The 7,890-nt window shown below is 34.2% G+C and overlaps 1 long non-coding RNA gene across 1 annotated transcript; it reads right to left on the bottom strand.

Moving 5' to 3' along the window:
• Nucleotides 1-539: 539 nt before the first annotated feature.
• On the bottom strand, nucleotides 540-4,640 carry LOC139124205 (uncharacterized). The gene is made up of 3 exons (XR_011549886.1): nucleotides 4,141-4,640; nucleotides 3,326-3,430; nucleotides 540-1,043 (listed from the first exon to the last, which is right to left on the bottom strand). It is a non-coding gene; the product is annotated as an uncharacterized lncRNA (long non-coding RNA).
• Nucleotides 4,641-7,890: the final 3,250 nt, after the last annotated feature.

Here is a 7,890-nt window from a genome sequence, read left to right as displayed (position 1 = left end):
TATGTCCAGTTTTAATCTTGCATAACAAATTAGGTTCTTTAGATCTTGGTTCTGTTGCAACTCATGTTTCTCACGTAACAGATACACACACGCACGGACGCACACATACAACACAACACACGTACACTCACTAATATCAATATTTTTACTCCCTTGCAATTTCATGTAAAGTTTATTGAGAAGTTTGTCGACCAACAGTAACTCAGTAACGAAGTCGTTGAAAGAAATTCTGCGACCTCATATATATTATATTGAGTGTTGCTGTGCAAAACAACTGCGTTTTTGACACATTTATTTAGAAGCCATTTTTAAAACTTTGATGCTCAAAAATAAAAAAATCCCGCGCTCTCAGCACTATAGGTTGTAACTTTAACTGGTACGCTTACATACATATGTGCTTATTTTATCCGTATTTAGGGCGAAAAAGCACATATCAGGCCATCTATTTTAAACAAGTTTTCGGAAGCATAAAAAGTACATATTCGTCGTGAAGATACTGAAAAAGGCTACTTAGTACTAATTTATTCGTTTGTTTTTTTATTTTGATCGTAATATATTACATCACTTACAATATTCTAAAAATGTTTCTTTATTTCTTGAATTAACATCGAGTCACATTTTATAAAAAATATCTCTTTAGTTTCTCAAAACCCAACGTTTTCTGAAAATCAGAAAAAAAGTTCTCGTCTTTTCAATGTTCGTGCAGTTCCAATATATATAAGGATTGATTTCATAAGCTGAGTCATAGTGTTGACATAATATTTCTTAAGCGGAATTTCGAAAAAAAAAACATGTTCGTAGGAAATGTCAATATATGCTGTCTACTTTGACATAATGATTCGTTAGCATAATGACAAATAATCCATCTTCTTTACATATTCACTATTCTAGGACACCACGTCAAGGTTAGCCTCAAAGATCATGCAAAGGTATTCTTGTATGTCATTGTTCTTCCTGTACATACAAAACTGAGCGTCGGAAGATAATGTAATATTCCCCGGTGGATTCCAGTAGATTTCTTTAGACAGTCGCTCAGGACACTCCTTGAAAACATCGACAGGACAACAACAGATTAGAATTAGCTTACTGCAAAGACATTTAAAGCCTGAAGGGTTTGTGTCATGTAGGAAGAGTAAATTTGTATTCTAATTTCAAAATGCAGATCATGCACAAGTGAATACTGTCATTGGAAATAATGCGCGTATATTATGGCCAGTCTGTCCTTGATGTAAAATAACAATGACTTCTAGTCTTGAGAATATCACAGGTAACAAGACACGTGTTTGCAGAAGACCCTAATATGGCGTTGATGGGTCTGAATTATGAATTACTGGTGATTCTCTGTAGTTCTGTGTCTGAGAAGCGGTTTATTTGTAGAGTCACCCATCTTTATCAAAACATACAAAAATTGAAGTGACGTTTGAAAAAATCATATTATTGTTCCCATGAAATGCCCAAAAAACCGCAGTTCTATTTTGAAGGTTATTGATGCTCAATTTTAAGAAGACATAACAATTCTCAAGGATTTAATAATGGCGACACATCGGGGATTTTCGATTGTTTTTTACAGAGTTTGAAATGAGCTTCACATCTGGAACTGTTATTCAAAATGTATACAAATTTACTACGCACTAATGTAAAAATCCAAAACGGCTGGTTTCGGTTTTGATTTTGAAATGTTGTTGCTATGATTTGTCAAGAAATAAACCTTAAGCGCCAGCTTAAGATATATAAGTCTCTCAGCTCCTCGGGCATTGCTTCAGAGCTTACTGGTCATATGAGGATTTCCAAATAAAACACGGAACATTTTGCTTACCATAGAAAGTAGTGACACATGCTTATTCAGAAAGTAGATGTAGAGCAGGTATTGAAATAATGTTGACAAATGAGAAATTTCTTTTGCTCAAATTATGAATGTCAACATACCCAACTATTACTAAATTGAGTTAAAATTGCATCACAAAGAAGTCTGTCAATCTTGTATCCTGACAGAGGAAGGATGCTTGCAAAGTGCACCTTATTCACGCCTGGCAGTTGGTACCACTACAAAGTGGTCCAGGGTGGTCGAACATAATGTTTTCAAAATGTATTATATATTTTATTTTGAATAGTTTATTACTTATCCAACATACAAACGAAATTATAGATGGTGTACCTATAACCAACTACACAATTGCGCCCTGAGGAGTAAAGCTCCTTGCTTAGGGCACAGACAAATAGAAACACAGACTAGCAACATGTATTGTTCAATGAGTTAAGCAGTTGCATAACCCCTTCATGTATGCCTCGTCTCTGGCAGCTCTATCTCTACTCTCTATTCAGGAGAATGCTACCATGAGCCAGTTGACAGTTTCAGGATTTTCGCCAATTTTTAAGTTAAATATGTTCGGCAAAGTTCGTTTTGTTGTTGTCATGTTGTGCCGGGCGGAATCAGCGAGCTGGCGAAAACGGGGAAAGTTTTGTGCTTCAGGAACGTGTGTTTACCATTTTAAAAATTCCTATCACATTTTAATAAATATATAATGAGTTTGTTTGAACCAAATTTGAAAGTCTTTTATCGATACTGTCAAATTTTACTCAATTGTTTGCGGTCAGACGTATCATCTTTTATATGTTCGTTATGGGAGGACGTGTTTATGAAACTGCTGGCTTGTTATGTTTCGATTGGCGTGAAGCAGTGTTTTTGTCCGAGATGGTATGGTTGCTACGCGACAGGCAGCACGATGTCATCTCGACCTACCTTTTGCATAATCTCGTACAATTATCAACCACGAACGAAGTCTCCAAAAAGTTTAACATCTGAAGTTTACCATGTGAAGCTCATTTTAATACGAAAAGACTATAGTTTTTCGAGACGACCATAAAATTGCCGTGTTGCTAGCCTATCTTTCTATTTGTCTATGCTTAGGGGCATAATACCGCTCTTGAGTCTCGAACTCCAAATCCTCTGACTGTGAGTCCGTTACGCTGGACCTACCGGATCTCGATCTAACCAGACTCTGATACTGAGACCGGTTCTATAGCCACTATCACACTTTCCTGAAAACGACTAATCTTGATTGGATATGATTATTGGACTAGTTTTGGTGTCAATATTTAGACTTTGCGAAAAACCTCTAATATATACGGATATCTGTTGGATACACAATTCTCATATATATCCTGTAAAACGAAAATCTGATACGCCCTTGCACGGAGCAATTTCAAAGCAACAAAAAAGACCATTTGGCGATTCAACTGATAAGTGATTTACCTGACTAACTCTTTCTCCCTAAATTATGTTCAGAAAGCCCTTTCATCGTTTAAATAGCAAATAAATACTTACTTCCATAGTCAGTTCCCTGCATGCTGTACGTCCCATATTATTACCGTAATGCGTACCGTTGCATTTCAAGCACTCAACGGCAAATTTACCTTCCATCTTTGTTCCCTTTGATTAAGACAACAGAAGATAATTTAGAAAAGAGGATCTGCCAGAGACAATTATATGTTAATAGAATGAAAGAAAAGCAAGTGCACGCCATCACAATGCACTCAATCCATTGAATGCAAGAAGGTATTGAACTCGGGAGTTTCATCCCTTTGTTTATATATAGAATTTATAAAACAGTGGCAATCGAAAGATGTTGTAGGCAAAATGTACTCCTTTGTGTGAAATAACAGTACTCGGCTATTTTTGAAATTACCAAATGAGAAAATATAAAATACTTCATAAGAACGTGTTCAATGGCCCACTTGAGCTCTTGCAAGAAGAAAAACAAACAAACCCAAACAAAACAAAACAAACAAAACGAACAAAAGAATTGTGAAAAAGTTATTAAATAAACCAAAATGACATCATATTGTCGCAGAGATCGTAGGAACACGAAGAGAGACCACATATTATGAACCCATAAATGACCGATTAAGTACATTACTCGTCGTAGGCAAATCTAAATGACTTAAAGGGTTAAATACTTGACTTGCAATTTAGCCCTTAAGAAGATAAAGTAACATGAAAAAGGGTAACGAAAAAAAAAACAATGAAGCAAAGAAACAAACAAAGGTGCTCTGTTGTGAAATATGAATATCGGCATAGCATTTCTTACTACCCTTCTATGAAGACTAATGTAACCAAGGGAATAGGATGTTTTACATTACCAGGTCCACATTTTCAAGTGCGTCTTCCATCACTTGAACAACTCTGAATGTTTTACTTTTACCAATATATGGTCCGACAACCATGTAGCCCGAATAGGTTTTGATTGAGGTCACATTTTTGATTTTATCGGGCAAGGCCATCAGTTCATCGAAGCATTCGACTCCATGCGTTACGACGGCATTCAAAATCGCGTCATTGTACAATTTCTTGACGAGATATGTACAAATCCACGGCTTGGAATGAAATGGCTGATTTGCGATCTCGCCTCCGCTCGCCAAAGAAAAAATCACTGTTACGATAGCAAATGCAAACATCATTTCTGTTCCTAATAAAAAAGATAATATTTTCAATAAGAATGAACACGATTGCCACTAATTTGGGATAATTGGATGGTGAAGTGATGTCGGTTTAATCTGAACTTTTTTTAGCTCATCTGCTTTTCTTTTCAAGTTACATACTTGTCTTTATGAGTAATTTGTAATATTGCAGCAATCAGCTAGAGGGCACCTAACACTTATAAGAAATTTGAAAAATATGTAGATCCAATTATCCCGAATTAGTTCCAATCGTGTTAAAGGCAGAATCGTTTGAATAGTTATCTTTTATATAGCATGTTTATACTATACCATTCATAGTGAGAGGCGTTTGTAAAATATGGCACTGGGCAAAATGCTTGATATACAACAATATATACACAATATATATACAATATATACAGTAAAATATACAGATTCAGTACACTTGTAAAAAACGTTAAGTATACATATACGTAGACTGATAAAATGCGAAACTACAGTTTATACTTAGTGTACAAAGATCTGCATTACGTATACTCATGATCTGCACAGAAATACGCTACGCATATCAACGTATAGAAATGTTCCATATACAAAGATACACGTTGCGTATACAATTAATATTGTGTTCCATATACGTGAATATACTTAGAAATGCTAAGCGCGTATCAAACATTTTGTCTAGTGTCGTAAGCAAGGTATTAATTTTTTGTTACATATTTGCGTATGAATTGCTATAAATAAACGCTGTGCACATTTTGTATAGCAGGCCTTGTTACAACAGATAATGTGGTAACCAATTGAAAACGTAACAAACCTGATAGCGTAGTAAAAAAATAACCGAAAACGTAGAAAATCAACCTGCAACATACTAACGATCCAATAACATATTAATGTTTTCTAACCGATAACGTAAAAACAAATTTATCGATAACGTATCAAATCAACTGATAATGTATTTGATGGAGTTATTAATGGGAATAAATTCATAGTGATAGCTCTATCCTCGATCGATCGATCAATCTTTTGATCAATCGATAGATCGATCGATGTGCTGACATATCAATCGATCGATATTTCTATCGAAGTTCGGAAATCTTCACGGTGTAAAAGTGTTCAATACCTGTATGGCAGAACGATTTACGGCCGTATATATATATATATATATATATATATATATATATATATATATATATATATATATATATATATATATATATATATATATATATATATATATATATATATATATATGGATAAGTAGATCTATCGACGGATAGATAAATAGAGAAATATTGTATCCCTTCCACCCTTAATGTAGCCAAGTGAACAGTTAATCAACCGATGACGTATTAAATCAACCAATAATGTCTCAAATCAACAAATAACATAGCCAAGTCAAAAAGTCAAGTTTCCAAACAAGCTTTTAATGCATTAAGTCAACAATTAAGTTACCAATCCACCAATACCGTATAAATAAAAGGAAACTGAAGATAAATGAGGGTTGTAGCTTTCATTTCATATTCAAAATTAATCAATTACACCGTTAGATTTACATAAACATTGAGTTTTCTTTTTCCGTGATATTAATCAGACATTACGAATCGAATTTCATCCATTATTGGAAAATGAGAACTTATTAATAAGTATTCCGGCAGGATGAATTTAAGATACAACACACATATGAGTGTCTTTTTAGACACACCTTATAAGTTTTTTGGGGGGGACTTGGAAAAAGATTTAAACATGACCGACGATAAAGTTCCGTTACTCTCAACGTTAGTATATCAGAATGACAAAAAGTGTTTACAATGTTACTCTCATACTGGGACTGAATTACAGGTAAACCTTGACTCACTGTTCAATTGAATTCCTTATAATTAAAATTTATAAAGCCCTGTCAACAGATTTTGTAGACAACATATTGCTTTTTCTTTCCTCTTTATCCTTTCTGCCGTGATTCACATCGTCACATCTTATTTTAAGTAGGATTACGGAAACATCGCAAAAAAAGTAGTCGTACATAGTATAGTGAACTGTTAGTGCTGATCGAAAACAAAAACAAAACAAAAAACGCTTAAACAAGAGTTTACTTATACATTTATAGTAGGTTCCTGCATAGTAACACTAATATGCTTAACTTTTTCAAATACACCCGATGGAGATTTTCAAGAACATGAAAAATCATCTGTAGTTACTTCTATCGGTGACGAATCCAATATGTGTGCAAAGTTTGCGATACTGGCTGTCGGTGATTTCGGTATTGCAATTGGTCTTCTAGACCCTAAGATACTTTGGAAGGAAAAAGGGACTTCCGTTTTGTAGTTGCTTCGATTACTTTGTTGAAAATATTTTTTGATAATCCTATTTTTATGCGAAGCAAAGTATTCCAACGACTTGCATTTACAACTTTTTGTTGCAGCACGAACGACTAACCTGATCTAAATGTTGCAACACTAGCGAAATGGGTTTAGAAACTTGTTTCTAATCTTGCTATTGTAGCCAGCCAATACATAGTTTTCTTTTTAGGCAGGGTTCTCTGTGTAAACCAACAGCACCATTCCCCTGCCCCTGTTTCATTAGTACTAATACAATACCTTTGAATTTTACGCAACTAGAACTAAACTGTATAACTACTATAGTAAGACTAGAAACAACTTCCCAAACCTATTTCAGTAGTTTAACAACAGTTAGATCAACTAAGTCGTTCGTACAAACATAAAAAAAACTGTCAAAACACAATTGAATTGCTGCAACAATTTATTACAAATAATGCTAAACGGAAAAAAATAAATAAAAGAAAATAAAATTGAGTACGAGACAATGTGATAACAGTTCGCCCTATTGATCTATTTATCTATCTATTGACCAGTTTATCGAATCGATCAATCGATCTTTCGATTAATTGAGCTATCTTTCTATCAAATTGATATATCCTTCATTATATCGATCGATCTATCAATTTATCTATCGATCAATTGATAGATTGATCGACGACCATCTATCAAACATTGATACATAGATGGATGGACCTATAGATTGTGAGACCGATTTATCTATCAATTCATTGATCGACCATTTTATCTGTCTATCTTTCTATCTACCTATCTAATATCTATCTGTCTGTAAATCGATCGATCTATCGTTCTCCGTGCATAGCTTCATTAGATATTATAAGTTAATTCATAGGTTATCGGTAGTTATGATGCACCGCTAGTTGACTTAATCGGGTTTAATTGAATCCTTTATTGGTTCATATACGTTATAGGTAAATTTGTTGATACGTTATCGGTTAGGAAGAATTACTACGTTATTCGGTAAATGTTTACTCCGTTATCGGTTAGAAAAAATTACTACGCTATTGGTTCATTACTACGTTATCGGTTGATTTACTACGTCATCGGTTAATTTTTACTACGCTATCCGGTTTGATACGTTATCGGTAAGTTACTA

This window comes from Ptychodera flava (genome assembly GCF_041260155.1).
Source record: "Ptychodera flava strain L36383 chromosome 23 unlocalized genomic scaffold, AS_Pfla_20210202 Scaffold_23__1_contigs__length_28996876_pilon, whole genome shotgun sequence".
NCBI classification, from domain to species: domain Eukaryota; kingdom Metazoa; phylum Hemichordata; class Enteropneusta; family Ptychoderidae; genus Ptychodera; species Ptychodera flava.
Note: the sequence above shows the minus strand (reverse complement) of the source record. Positions and strands in the feature narration are given on the sequence as shown.